The sequence below is a fragment of the Micrasema longulum genome, unplaced genomic scaffold (assembly GCF_059751315.1).
Source record: "Micrasema longulum isolate JH-2025_06_02 unplaced genomic scaffold, ASM5975131v1 h1tg001987l, whole genome shotgun sequence".
NCBI classification, from domain to species: Eukaryota; Metazoa; Arthropoda; class Insecta; order Trichoptera; family Brachycentridae; genus Micrasema; species Micrasema longulum.
The window spans coordinates 158,031-173,650 of record NW_028279157.1 but is presented as its reverse complement, the minus strand read 5'-3'; the positions used below and the strand labels follow the sequence as shown (position 1 = coordinate 173,650).

At 31.8% G+C, this 15,620-nt stretch overlaps 1 protein-coding gene across 1 annotated transcript in view; it reads right to left on the bottom strand.

The window, feature by feature from the left end:
- The window catches only part of LOC148273326 (papilin-like), a 180,716-nt gene that overhangs the window by 18,823 nt on the left and 146,273 nt on the right, over window positions 1-15,620 (bottom strand). The gene's annotated exons all lie outside the window — the stretch shown is intronic.

Sequence of the window (15,620 nt, the reverse complement as noted above, 5' to 3'; positions counted from 1 at the left end):
AAGAAATCTAGCCCCTGTTTGCATTTTTTAAATTTATTTTATTTGACATTGAAGTTAAGAGTTTGTATGATATTTTAAAAACGAAATAAATTTATAAAAATAGAAGTTAGATTACAACAAGTCTTGCATCTACTGACCGCATGGACGGTTGAAATTCTAGATCCCATTTACTTAATTGAGATATTTGATAATATTTACATAATATGATTTATATAATATGATAGCTAAAATCACAAAAAGTCTTGCAGCTACAAAGCGCATCGACGGTTGAAATTTCAGTAACATAAAAATGATTTTAAAAAGTTTAGAATAAATAAAAAAACATTACGTAATAATAATACTAATAGTAGCATATCTGGATTATTCTTGTTGCACAAAAGATAAAAGGATCAGTTTTACGCAACAGATACTAGTCCAGGAACAATAAAATATTGCAGTGCAGAGCCATTTTTAAAACGTCACGTTAACTCTATCGAGAATCGAATCCAGGAACTCCAGCATGATAGACGAAAGCGCCAACCACTACGGTATGTGGCGGACTTATCTCCACTTAATGATCATTTTCAGGATTTTTACATGAGAGAAGCCGAACTCAGTCCTGCATAGGGAGAAAAGAGAGGAAGTTCACCCCTACGGGAATTAGGTTAGAAAAAACATATTCTTACACGAGAAACGGTATGTTTCTTGTTAGATTTTGAACCAATTATATTTATACGAACTGATTTCATACAAAATTTCAAAAGGAACGTATGCATTATTATAACTTAGTTACTAGAGATGATTCATTCGAATGAAAATAATCTAATGCATTCGATTACTAAATTCATTCGATTGAAAGTCTGAATGTAGCAATTCATTCGAACGAATTAGTAATTGAACGACTGAATGAAGAAACGAGTTAATAATGAACGAATGTACTAATTGATTAAAATACCTGTTTGGCATCCTGGGAGGGTAGCCACAGTTCTTTTTTTAAACTCTTTTAACCCTCTGTGTCACCCGCCCCCCGGGAATGGATCGAAAAGTCTTTTTCTTTTATCGATAGGATACCGAAAATGAATATAAATTAACGTTAGAGACGCCTCCCTCCTTCTTTATTTACATTTAAATTAAGATTGAAATGTCACTATCTAAATGTTTGAGTTGTTCCTTACACCCTTTTCTTTCCTCCCCATCCCTTCTTCACTCCTCTCTTCATAGTAAAATGAAAATTTTTAAGGAATTTTTGGTTTCTATTTTTGTATAAAATTAAAAGATTCTGCATAATATCTAAGAATATGTTCATGTACTTGTAATTTCATCAAACTGAACGGTTTGGGTAGATAGGAAGAAATTGCCTTAAGGCAATATGCCCACCCTCATATTTTATAAATTGAATATGTATATTAAGCGTTAAATAAATAGATTAATGATTCAATCTATGAATTCATTCAAATACTTATCATTTGATTATCAAATTCCTTCGATTATTTTTATTTCTACTAGTAACTATAGATTAGCAAAAGCATGTGCTTTCAATAAATTTTCACTTATTAGGTTTTAAATTTTGACTTCCGATGTCTTTATTTTTGTTTCCATTTTTAGACCACAACAGGCCAGAAGACTCAATGTGGTAATTTTCAGCACAAAACACCCATATTAGGGGAAAATATTTTTTTAGTGTCTCTACCGGGAACCGAACCGGAGCCTTTCGTGCGCGAGTCAAGCGTCTTTACCATTACACCACGGACTATGAATATATTATAACCTTAACTTTTGTATGATTCCTGTAGACAACGAATGGGGTCATTGTGTATGTTGTTTGTACAAATAATATCTTTGTTTGGATTATATTTGATTTTATATCGACCCAAGATAAAAATAAACAAACGGTGAAAGAACTTGGAACAATATTCAAACAGTATTTATTAAATTGCGTAAATATTTATTTATTAAATACGAAATACTTTAAATATCTTCTGTTTAATATAAATTTACAGTATTTTTCTACTTTTTACTTCGTACGCAGATTAGTGTACCTATTTACATTTCAGATAATTTTATTTTAATTAGTTTTATTTACTTATTTATAAAGGAAATAAAACAGTCTTTATATAAAACAAAGAACAAAAGAACAATTAAAAAAAGTAAAACCAATTACAGATTTCACACTAATTTATTATGAATGCAAAAGGAGAGGGGAAAAATAATTGAATTCTAAAAAAGTAAAAATATGAATATTAAATAAAATTGTTTTTAACTTATTATTAAATATTGAAATATAGTTTTCATCATTATTTCATGAAGATAAGATAATCAATGTTTCGCTTCAGGAGCCAGTCCAGGGACTATGAAATATTATAGTGTTAAAACACATGTTTAAATTTAATATTTCACGTCAACCATTCCGGGAATCGAACCCGAGACCCTGACCACTACACCACGAGGCCTACATTAATAAATAGGAATATTATTATGTGCAAGCTTTATCTCCCAATTAAAAAAACAGCTGCTATTTTCAATTAATTAGGTCTTAATATTTCATTTTAACATATGTATGTATCTTTTAATTGTATAACCTTTGCCATTTTGTTTTACTTTTGATGGTGTTTTTTAAATTAAAAAAAAAAAAAAAACGCATTCTAACCCCAATAAATTATGCAATTATTTTAAAATTTTGTCAACAATATTTTGAGTTTGTCCAAATTTTTTAAGATAAGGACTGGATTAAGCTCCTTAAATTTTGTCATAATAATCATTTGGAAATTTTTTGCTTCTTTTGTTCAGTTTTAAGATGCGAAAAACGGGAAAACGAGACCTTCATATTGTCGATTAAAGTCAGGCATAATCGGTCCGACGTGCAGTTGTCTTTTTCGCGGGTTATCGGAGCGGCATCTGCTAGAGAGTGAAAGAAGAACTATGTTCAAATAACAATTGTTCATTATCCTCTTTCACCGCATATCGTCTCGAGCTTTTTATTAGTTCTTTCTTTCTTCAATGTACGAGTTCAAACCTACGAACAAATTATTTATTAATTTTGTCGATAGTGCCTATCTCCGTCTTGCATAGGTATAAAAGTCTCGAAATTTGCCCATTTGCGCTATTATTTGTGCATGTATTAAACTACCTACTTTAAAATTACAATGACAACTTTTTTATTGAATTAAACCAGAAAATAATAATACGTTATTTTTTTTCAATGTAACAAGGGTTTTTGTAACCTATCAAATAAGTTATTTTTGTTTAAATGAATTGATTTTAAGTCTCATCGAAGAATACCTTTTTTTATCACATAATATTAATATACGATCGTGTTTTAAAAGGTTGATATTTATTTTTGACAGGTGAGTATTGATGCCTGTATATATATCGAGTTTAATCAGGGAATAAATACCTGTCAAATATGACGGAAAAATCTATTATCTAAGCTCATTAACTGTACATTTGATGTCTGATTGTAACATGAATGTTATTTTTTATTGAAGCATCAAGCTGTCTATTAGAACTGGTAGTAATAATTTGATTAGTTAAATTCGTAACTGAGTCTTACAATTATAAAAAAATATTTTTAAAAACACTAGAAAAACCTCTGAGTAATAATGCGCCTAGTAGTAGAGGAGCCCAAATATAGGAAAACCATTCTATGACTGTTGGGTATTAAGTTAGCTACAGTTCGCAGAAAAACAATAGGCCGTATTCAAGTCGAGAATTGTCAAACAGATATTATTTTGCATTGTAAATACTTAATAAATATGTACCTCTGTATTTATTATTTCATGGTTATTCCAATTTATTTTTCTATAATTCGCCTTTATTTATTTTATAAAACTGAAAATGCATGTACGTGTTTATTTATTTATTCATTTGATTCAAAATATACTTATTACATTTATCGAGACATAAATCTCAGCTCCTTGGAACCAAAGTCCTGCGTTGAGTTTGCTTGTTTGTCCAACACATCTCCGAAACTGTGCATCATAGCGGCCTGAAATTTGCATACGTCATTTTAGATGCAATTTTAAGGTTAACGTTGCTATATGCGATTAAAATTTTAATCAACCTCTACTTGATAAAGACTCAAACTTTATATGGATGCCCAGTGCGGCCCTAACATATTGCCCATAATCAACTGTCATTATCAACAGTAAACATATTTGAATTCACAAATGTATCCCCTAAATTGAGAAAAAATAGTATCATAAGTAAATATGTTGGTATAAAGAAAGTTTTTAAGCAACAAAATACACGTGTCGGGACAATTGATCCCAAAAATCAATGTAAATGATAGGAAAATATTAGCAATCAATAACCCGTGAAAAATGACTCTTTTAACACCTTTGAAGCTCCTACTGTTGTAACCAAACATACTGCAACTCACCTTTGTCGATTTTTATTTATTATAACGTAAATATCTAAGTTATTTAAGAACAAAGCCAAGCACAGCGACAAAAGCATACGATAGAAACGTTACGCGTATGTTGTCAAACAAAACAAAATGACCGCCAATTTGTTGCTAACCAACATCGCTTGCGTGTTGATCAGCCGAAACCTGCGGTCGGGACGTGTCGGATTACATTCAGCTGTACTCGGGTGCATCTTATGGCTCGTGACTAAGTTCTCGTGAGTTCTAAGATCTTTTATATTGATATTTTTGTAATTCCTTTACAGTTAATTAATAAGTTAAAGTTCCTACAGCAAACATTGAAGAACTGTTACATATGAGCTATATTATGTAAAAAATAACAACGTGTTCATATAATTATAATATCCCAGAAGGCGCGTAGAACCAAGTTTGTATTCATCGTACTGTGTCCAGAAGTCCCCCTCTACCCGACTGATGATTCTCCATAGGTTGACTCATTATTACTCTGAGAGACAAACGAACATACAGAAAAAGGCAATGAAAAAAATACAGAAAACAAATAAATATTTAAATTTAGAAATAATGCATAAAGAAATTGGCCTTCTCACAGTAAACCAACAATTAAAATATAATGTTGCAATTTAAGTTCATAATAAAATTTTATCAACAATGACATGTCATTCGTACGAAACGAGATATAAAAAAGATAAGATTAGCAATCGGGAGAAAAACGGAGTCTCAAAACTCATTTTTCAATGGGTTAAAACTGGATAATGAATAACCCGAAGAAGTAAAAGAAACAAAAAGCCTTGAAATATTTACAATTAAATTGTATTGAGAACCAACAAAGAAATTAGGAAAATATCACATTTTTTGTTACATTTTTAAAGCACTAAATGTCTATCAAATACTGTCTAGTAAAAAAAATATTTTTTTGCCACTTTTAATTTTAAAACTATTTTTAAATTTGTAATTTACAATTCCCGTAAAAACTGTCATTCCTTTGGCCCCGCCCTTAATTATTTGTTCCTAGCTATTGAATTTCGTTTAGAACATTATTACGAATCTTAACGTCACAACAACCAATTCCAAACACGTCGCGTTTTTCTACGAACGTATTTCTATTGTATACCGGCAAAAAGCTTTAACTCTCAAATCCCTGTTTTGAGAAATCAAGCATTTAAATTTCGTTCTAATTTTACTTTTTATATCTTATTTAAATATAGTTAGTTATTTAGTGCTCATTTAAAAACATGTTTTCAATTTTTCCGTTTCTTAATGTTATATTTAGTAAAGATTAAGTTATTTAAAACGTTTAGCCTGAATAAAATACCCGGTATACGACTTAACCTTAAATTTATTTTTAAAACTACAGATATATGAAATTTAATATGACTTAGTGTGTTTTGCCAGTTTGTAGAGCGTTAAAAACTTTACAAAGCTGCATCATTAAGTCAAATCCACATATTTTCGAGTTAACGTTTTTTGCCAGTATACCCGCGATATGATATATGAAGAGCAGAGATGAGATGAAGATCTTAAAATATAGACAGAATGGCGAGTACTGTACGATGTGCAAAATGTTCACATAAACCAGTCAATGACAGCCCCGTTAAAATTTCAACAAAATAATCGCTCTGTCCAATCTTGTTAGAAGGCACATTAAATTGATTAGTTAACGGGCTAAGGAACCAGATTAAATTTGATTAGATTTTTTACTGCTAAACATAGGGTTTGAATAAATAAGGGGGTGTGTCAATATCAACCTAATCCTTTACTAACCAGAGTTGTATTAAAACAACTTAAACTTTGAAAATTATTGGCAAAATACAGACTTTAGAGGTGCTTAGATTTTCACTGTCACTAATAAAATAAATATAGTATTTTTGGGTGATTCCGTGTAATTAACATATTACAACAGAGATGACGAACATTATGGAAAAGGTAATATAGATGGTTGGATGCGGTTGGCTCAGGATAGGGAAATATGGAGACTAAAGGGGGAGGCCTATGTTCAACATTGGACAAGAGACGGCGGATGATGATGATGATGATGAATATAGATGTCTAGACATCTATAGGGCTTGTGACCTTTACAACACTTTACACACTGTGTAACATTCACAATTTTGCCTATGTTTGAACATCCATATTCCTTCGATTCTCCCATCTGTAGATTTAAGTGTAGTTAGTCGCAATAGGAAAATATCACATTCTACGAATATCGATAAAAATATGTGAAATGGATTTTAAAATATTCAATGTGTTTTCAAGATCAATATAGATATATTGCAGAAAAAGTTTTTCGTACATAACTTTTAAAATAAAATTGTAAAAAAGTACGTCTTCTCTAAAACGCTACATATTTGACCTTGGAAATTGTGACGTTAAGATTCCTGACGATGTTTCATTTTAATTTAAACGGTCAGAAACGAAGTTCTTAATTTGACCGAATCGTGACGTATTAGGAGCGAGGCCAATGCAATAAACCGTTTTCGAGGGAATTCAAAAATTAAAATAAAAAAATATTTTTAGGCTACTAATAAGTACAATATAGGAACCCTACACTCATTTATTTAAAATTGTAAAAAAAAGTTATATTATTTCCCTGCTATATTTTGAATGAATTTTTTTTATGTTTATTCAATCTCCTTACATATGCTTAAAGATAAACTTTTTTATTAAAATTTTTATATAAATATATATATTATTTTTTTTAATAAGTAAATAATTTACCTAATTAAAAAAAAACAACTAAAAATCTAAATACAAAAACTACATTTGGTGGATTAAAAATAGAAATAAAATAACAAATATATTTTTAAAAAAATTAAGTAACACAAAAAAAAAACTAATGTAAAAAACCTGTGAAAAATATATTACAACAGAGAAGAAGAACGCTTTGGAGCAGTTAAGATTAATATACTGACAGCAAGATTAAGGGTCACTCGAAAGGTACACTTTCAATAAAATAAAATAAACTCCTAAAGGCTTTGCGGTGCGTACAAAGGACTGGGCTTCTTCAAATATTGAACTCGGCCGTAAAACATGACGAAAAAATCGTTTAAAAAAGGTACTGACCTCTGTAGGCCTATTTAATCACAGTGCAAGTCATTTGACGCCATATTAACTCTAAATTCTAATGGGTACGATAAATTTTAAATGGAAACAAATCTAATTTTGACACGCTTATCCGTCAAATATGTATCAGTTTAAATGATTAGTTTGCATTATTATTAATTCAAGTTCAAATTGATTTCGAATTCAAACTAATTTACAACATTTTCAGTACGTCCATATATTTGAAGACAAAAGACTGGATTTTACCCCCTGGGGAGTCATTAAGATTAACGATTTATAACAGGGGTGGAGAACATTTTAAGGTAATATGGAAGTCTAGGCATTTTCTCTTCAAGACAGACGAAATAAACCCGACCTTCTAGTCCTGTTTAAAATTCTCAACTCACTCTTTGATGCGCCTGAACGACTGAGCTCAGTAAAATTAAATATCCCAACTAGAAAGCTCAAACAGAACTTACTTTTTCATACCGATAACCATAGAACTAATTACGGTTTTCATTCCCTTATGCCCAAAATTCTTAGGTCTGCCAACAAACATACCAGTCTTGATTTCTTTGATAACAAGTTGTCTTCTTTCAAACGATCACTGAATCAAATTAAATTATAAACACCTCTCTCTCGATTTCCCTCCCACCGAGTCTACTAATATCATTGTGTCTTTCTACTTTATTTTGTAATAATTTTCGTATACGTATGTCCTTAAAAATGCCCACAAGGCGAAGATAAAAGTAAATAAAATAGTAAAAAAAATACAGGGCTTATGACCTGTCATTGGCTGGTTTAAGTAGCCATTTTACACAATGTATAACATTCACCATTTTGCCTAACAAACATAAATATTTCTTCAATTTTAGTTAAAGAGTTGAAACCATTATTGTTGCCAAGAGATTCATCTGATCGAATTATTTTATATACTAGGCAACGCCCAACGCCTGAAAACAATTTTCCAATTTTTAAACTTCTTCTTGGACCAGATTGTTTTATTTCAATATTTTGAGTTTGTCCAAATGTTTGTAGACAAAAGACTGGATTTCACTCCCTAGGGAGTCATTAAGATTAACAAATTACATCAGTGATAGAGAACAGTTTAGAGAAGGGAATATGAAAGTCTAGGCATTTACTGACCTGTTATCGGCTGGTTTCAGCGGCCACTTTACATATTGTGTAATATTGACCATTTATCTACTTTATAGTTTAATATTTTAGGGATACATTTTTTATCGAAAATAACGCGGCGTTTGTCAGGAAATCAAAATAAAAAATAGTTAGAAGTTGCTTGTAATATAAATTTGAACGTGTGTTAGAAATTTGAGACATATATAAAATGTTAAAATAACTTATCTGTATTATCTATTATTACAGTTTCGCATTATTTTTAATTCAATTTCTTCATCTTTTTGTATATTATACATATACGTTAAAGGCGATTTATGTCTTTGACGCAATATAAAATAAAGAATAAAACAAAAATAGGGGCCGACATTTCGCGTGGCAATCACTCTTACCACGATTTTCAATTGTTTCGCTATCAGCGGCCCAAGTTCATCGGGACTAGTAGAACAGACCTTGACCCCACCGTTATCTTACATTGGTGACCCGGTCATATTAAATTTCATACCATATTAATAGTACCGTGAACACAGACGGCTCGATATTTGATCTGCTGGTTAGTCGCTAAAGGCAGCTCTTCACGCTGCCGTTGGCCAATGCGTTCACCCGTACACTGGCGAATACGTAGCGGCAAACGTGTAGAGGGGGATTTTATTTAACAATTATCAAACAACACATTTTTTGTGCACCCGGGAGTTACATTTTGGAACAGACAAATATTTACCTAAAGGTATGGTAGTTATAAATTAATCAGTAATAATATGTACATCCAACTGAAATAATATGGCAAGTAAGGTACATAATACAATGAAATAAAAACAAAACATAAATATAAACATTCACATACAGTAAGTAATATTAAACTATTTTATTTATTAAAAGAAAAAAAAGAAAAAAATTTACAACATTTGCAAATAAACTAAAATAATTTGCCAATTATACGAGTAGTTTTCTGTAAGTTTTTCTATGTTGGCCACGTGGTGTAATGATCAGCACGTTTCCTTACCATGCAAGACGTCTTGGGTTCGATATCCCGACACGGATGGTTTGTAATATTTATTAAAAAGGGTGTTTTACACCATAATATTTCATTGTAAAAAAAATATTCTTATAAAAAATGGAATATAACAATTATAACGAAAGAAAACATGTGAAAATATTTTTTTTGGTCGACTCTGCCTTCATATTTTTTTTTGCTAGCAGATCCATACAAATTAACCCTAGATAAGCCTTCCCTTCTTTCTTCTTTCAAATAAGAGTAAAATAAATATAATATAAAAGTACAGAAAAAAATAAAGCATATAAAACCTTTAATATATTAAAATAAAAGAAAAACACTTTATTTTTATGTACCACTTAAATTTTTTATGATTTGACAACCAACTTGTTTCGGCAATACTATGCCTTCTTCAGGGTTAATTACAAACTAACGTATCACATATAAGTTTTTCACAGTGAAGGTAGAGTGGGCGTGGCTGTGGGCAGTATAGCGATTTCGTTACCAATACGCGCGCCAGCGTACTGATGAATGTATTGGCCAACGTGTAGAGCTGTCTGAACAGCGAGGCCAACGGCCAGCGTGCTTTCGGTCGGTCAACATAACATGCAGAAGAAAAAAAAAACATAATACCATGATTATTATTTATTTTTTGTAGCCAATAGGTAGCCTAGGTAGCCATGCCGCGAGGCGAGCTTAGATGTATATAATTAACAGTATTTTTGTTTAAATTAAATTTTGAAGCTTTGTTTTCTTGAGATTGATATTTTTTTAAATTATTATTTTTATAATGCCACTCTATGGTAAAGGTTGTTTATCAACATGGCAATTTTTATTTGTCCGTCGCTCTTTATAAGAATTTGCAGCTACAGTGTCGCCAGATAAGGATGCCTACGCTTGTACGGCGACCGTGGTGTAAAATATGAATAAGCAAAGAGAATGTATGATGTATGCCTGGAGAGCGAATTGGCGATGAACGAAAGTAAGTCAAAAGTGATGGTATTTGAAAGGGATAGTGAGGTTCGAATGTCTCGAGCAAGTAGAAGAATTTGTGTATCTGGGAAGCATGTTTTCAAGAGATGGAAGAGTAGAAAAAGATGTTGAAAGAAGAGTGAATGCGGGCAACAAAATGAACGGAGCACTAAGCACAATAATTTCTAATAAAAATATGTCAATCGAAGCTAAACTGGCAGTGCACAACGGAGTTTTAGTCCAAACACTTATGTATGGAAGTGAAACATGGAACTGGCAGAGGAAGGATGAAAGCCGAGTGAACGCGGTTGAAATGCGATCTCTTAGACGAATGTGTGGGAAATCAATGTATGACAGGGTTACGAATGATGAAATCAGGCGAGAGTGTAAATCTGAGACAAGCATAATTGATTAGATTAAGAAAGGGTCTCTGAGATGGTTTGGTCACGTAGAACGAATGGACGACGAGAGAATGGTAAAACAAGTATATATGGCAAAAATGAACGGTAACGTTAGACGAGGACGACCAAGGAAGACGTGGCATGATCAGATAAACCAAAATCTTAAGTCTGGTCATGTCAAAAGCAGACAGAACCGAAGGGCATGTATGACAAGATGTATGAATGTGGAAGAGGCTTGGATTGTATGCCAGGATAGACGTGTGTGGCGGTCCATTCTCTCTGCCTACCCCTACGGGGAAATGGCGTGATGGTAGTAGTAGTAGTAGTAGTAGTAGCAAAGACATCCTCATCTAACGACTACTATAAACAATAAGGCGGAATTTCTCTCAGAAGTTATTATTCCAGATTAAACATACATATTGCTTTTTTTGTAAAAGGGTTGGTCTGTGAATTCGCTGTTGGTTATTTTAATTTAATTTTGATTGTATCTGAAATAATACATGAATTTTCTAAGTCTTGATCGGTAACTCAGAATGTATTAAAATAATCGAAAACATTGGCAGTGAATATGTTTGTCCAGATGCTTATAGAAACTTATGTTCATTAAATGATGTTTTTTTTATTTGAAAATTAATTAATTAATCCTTACAGATTATTACAATTATTTTACAAAAATAATATTTAATTTTTTGTTCATACTTTGTTGTTGATAATAATACTTTTAACATCTTTTGTTGTCTGAGTCTTTTGTTTAGTTTTGTCTGGTAGTTTATTGTATATTTTCAGTCCCTGGTTTATTAGTCCTGATTGTCTTTGTCTCGTTATGGAATGTTGTATGTGATATTGTTCTGATATTCTTGCATTATGTCCATGTTGAATACAATTTTTTTCAAGTTTTAGTTCTTTGTCTACAATGACATTTATTTATTTAACTTTTGTACATGATGTTATTTGTACATTGGCGGGCGTATTGCCAAATGGCAATTTCTTCCAACCAACCAATAAAATAGAAGATTATTTTTTTTAATTCAAGTTACAGGACATATTCGATAGAAAAAAAAAGATTAAAAAGCTAAAGATATATAAAAATAGAAATAAACGTATTTGTTTATAAATTATCTTAAATCAAAACTATTTCTCAATGGGAAAGGGAAAAAAGAGAAAAGAGGAAGAAGAAAAGGAGGAGAGATTAAGGAAGAGAAAGGAGATGTTTTTTCAGACGTGATTTAAACAGAGATAATGTAGTAACATCTTTGATGGTGGATGGTAGACGATTCCACAGTCAAGCTGCATGGACACTATATGAGTTAGAGAAGAAAGAGGAATTGTGGATGGGTATTAAGAGAGTGCCTTGAGAATGAGGACAAAGAGAATAACCATGAACTGATAAGCGTTGAAATTTTTCACGCAGGTATATAGGAGCATTAAAACTATGAAGTACATTGAACAGAAGAGAGGGAGTGATAGTCTCTCCGCTGTCTAATTTTGAGCCATTTTAGTTGCCTACGATAATCAGAAATGTGGTCATATTTCCTAAGACCAAAAATGTACCTTTTGCATGTATTCTGAAGTCGTCCAAGTTTATCGAGTTGCTCACAGCTTAAACCAGTCGTGGAAACATCAGCGTAATCTAGACATCAGTGACTTAGTTCATTTGTAGTATTTAAAAAAAATATCTATGCTTTCACTTTCTATTTTATTGTATCACAACTCAACACAGTTATATAGTTAGGGATACGTTTTTTTTCGTATCATTATATGAAAAAATAAATATATCTTATATTCTGATATATTAAAATTTATTATCACCCAACTACAAAAACCAAATTACGAATATATTATCGACGAAACGAGAAAATCAACTTTTATAGATCGGATTAAAATAATTATAGTTTGTGTCATGTAGGGTGGGGCGCCCCAAGAGTACGCGGTTCACAATTGATCATTAAAAAAAATGACAAAAGAACTAACAAAACGTTTCAGTACTATTTTGACAGTCCTAGCAAGTACACAACGTGCTGCATTCATAACGATCTGAAAATATTGACAACGTTCAAATTTTTTAGAAATTTGCATTTTTCCTTTTTTTTGTAATTTTAAAGTTTGGAATTATACGTTAATGCTATTTTAATTTCCTCTCCAGTCTTTTCATATTTATTGAGATATCAATGTTAAGAGGGCGACTGCGTTTGGAATCATGTTTGACAATCTATGATCAGATGGTAGCGCTCGAGTTGTTTCTATATATAAGTAGGGTAGTCTGCAAAAGAGTGTGCACGATATAAATTTGCAGGAATGCGCGCGCACTATTAAAAAAATGGTTTTGTGCTTGAGAGTATTCTTTTCATTTTCATTTTTAAAATTGATTTGAAATTTCGATATGATATTTTAGCATGTTTTAAAGTAAAAGGAAAACTGATAAGCTGAATTTTAGTACAGCCACCATGGAGAAATCACGTAAACAACTAAAAAAAGAAAAAAGCAAATTTTTAACATGCCCCTTAGTTTATTTAAAAACAAATTAAGACTCATTTTATCTGGCTGCGAAACGCTTCCACTAACTTTTCAACGATGCTCACGCTTACACATACCTGAACACTTACTTTCAAACAAATACACACACCCTCACCTCAACACACCCTCTCATACTAATATACACAAACACACCCTTTAACATATATAAATATCAGGGGCGAATCGTCAAAGTAAGCGATTATGCACAGCTTACCATTATATTTGACTTGAAATAATAATAAATTATAGTAACCATGTTATGGGAAAAAAAACTAAGTAATTGTCATTTATTATAAATCACCGTTTATATCTTTCTACAAAAAAATATCCATGAAGCGCGCCCAGCGCCAGCGCCCAGCCCATTCTTACTGAACGATGAAACTAGCCGATTACCTCAGCTTATTCTTCCATACAAAAAAGTACACTGTATTTTTCGTCTTTTTCCCAAGTCGGCTTTTTTAGTACTAAAACAAACTTGCAGATTACAAATATTTTAAGAAGATTCTCTATTTGGAAACTAGTATTTCGAACATTATTTCCGAAGGACTATTTTTCTTTGATGGGATACCGTTGACATGTTATGTATCACATAGGACAGGTGGCGTTTGCAGTGGCCGTATTAGGCATTATTCATTTTAAAAGAAATCGGCCAGTGCTCAAGTCTTGACAGTACTGTCAATGACAGATCATAATGGAAATATCTGCGGAATGTCATTGTGGTATTTGTTAATAAACTTTTGTGCGAGTATTGTATTAAAATAGTGTAGCATAAAACTACGTTTATCGCGTGGTTAATAATAATTGTTGTTTGAGTTGATTTTCACAGAATTACAAAAAAATAGTCATTTATAATTACATTACTTACATGTTATGTAAGTACTTATATGTAGTACAAATTAATGAACATTTTTAATAGATTACCCATAAAATAAATCACGGCTCGCCACCGATAAATATATGTATAAATATACGCACGCACAGATTTAAAAATATACCATAATTCGATATGTATGATTTTTATCTAAAGTTGTTGGCAACAGAGACGAAAAACATTTTTGAGAAGAGAATATTTGAGTCTAGGCATTTACAAAGCTTATGACCTGTCATTGGCTGGTTTAAGTGGTCACTTTACACACTGTGTAACATTCACCATTCTGCCTTTGTTTAAACGTCTACAATTCCTTTTATCTTTTTGTGAAGTAAAAGAGCTTAAACCTGTATAAAATGGGTAAGATTCATCCGGCTGAACCAATTCACCTACTAGGCAACGCTTGAAAACAATTTGATCATTTTGATACTTCTTCTTTTACCAGTTAGTCAATTCAAGAATGTTTGCAAATGTCCAAATGTTTGCAGACTGGCTGGATCTCCTCCCAAGGCAAACATTTGGCTATACTCAAAACATTTCATGATTTTAATTTTGAAACTTTTCTGAAGCAGTCTGTCCTAAAGCCCAATCTTTATTATGTAATTTAATCATTGTTGACTGCATGTTTCTGCAAAATAAATAAATGATCAATAAAATAGGTCTTGTGAGTAAATTAGGTTTATCAAAATCATGTCTTTGCAAATAATTTCTTTTGCGACTTCCACGGGTAGGTATATTGGCTTCCACAATTATTGCTTTTAATATTGCCACTAGATACACAAGTTGTCTCTCCTTTACTACGCTTGACAAAATAAAGATTCACTAAAAGAAGCATGAAATCACAAGTTATATCGAGTTTGCCAAAAACACCATCAAATAAAACAAGAACAGAGAAAACAATTAAACAATGTTTACAAAATATTTGAAAGCTTAGAATTCAACAAAGAGCCGATAATAAATATGACTGGATTCAGCGCGTATACTTTGGCATCGGGACATTTAAATGCGGTACGTGCGATCGCTTGGTATAGTGCGCACTCTTGCCAATCCATCGTGCGTACACTCGCAGACCCATGTTGCAAGAGTACGCAAAATTATTGATTTCGCATTTAAATTTTAGGGTGATTTAAAACTTAAAATATACAAAAAAGTTGCCGGGGCCCGGTGGTTTCTAATTTTTTTTTATTATAGTAGTCATGTGTATGCAAATTCGACAAATAAGTTTTAAAATTTGAAAAACAGTGGTTTCTTGTTTTGGGCCCGGGCCCCTGGGCAATTGCCCGCTCCGCCCCCACTGTTACCGGCCCTGTGTATGAACATAATGTATTGTTAAAA